This window comes from Salvelinus namaycush, chromosome 12 (assembly GCF_016432855.1).
Source record: "Salvelinus namaycush isolate Seneca chromosome 12, SaNama_1.0, whole genome shotgun sequence".
Classification (NCBI taxonomy): domain Eukaryota; kingdom Metazoa; phylum Chordata; class Actinopteri; order Salmoniformes; family Salmonidae; genus Salvelinus; species Salvelinus namaycush.
The window spans coordinates 17,425,469-17,426,209 of NC_052318.1; positions in this window are offsets into that span (position 1 = coordinate 17,425,469).

Here is a 741-nt window from a genome sequence, read left to right on the forward strand (position 1 = left end):
CACACACACACACACACACACACACACACACACACACACACACACGCACATCATGATCATTGCCACTGCAACCACACACACACACACACACATCATCATCATTGCCACTGCAACGACACATCTTCGACATCTAGCAGAAGATCCACTACCAGGAGTAATGATGCAAATGTCTATTTTCTGTACTCACTGCCCACTGCTCACAGAGAGAATGTCAGACACTCTCTCTCACACACACACACACACACACACACACACACACACACACACACACAATTTTAGGGTGTAGAAGAAAATGTAGAAGGAAAAGCTGGTTATTAGTAGAGGAATGTGGTGGTGATGGACTATGTAATGATCAGAATCACAGGATGTTAATATGCCTGGTATAGAAAGTGGAGGGGACACCATGCAAAGACACTCTTTAAAATAGGCTGCTCAGGTTAAGAGGAAAGACTAGGATGGAGTGTGAAGTCTGGATCTTGACACCACTGGAGACCACATCAACATGATTCTGGTCTGAGTCTGTCTGGGCCTCAGCTCCTGAGGTCTGGGTATAGTTTTACAGTTTTGGACCAGGCCATGATCTTTGATAGTCTCTCAACTCACGTGGTCAAGATCTGTCACTGAATACCATCTCTTGTCAGAGTTATTTGGCCACGTAGCTCTGGTCCATCGTGCAACGATAACAACGAGTTACCCCTTTCAGAGGCAACTTGTTGTTGTCATCACGCGATGGACCAGAGC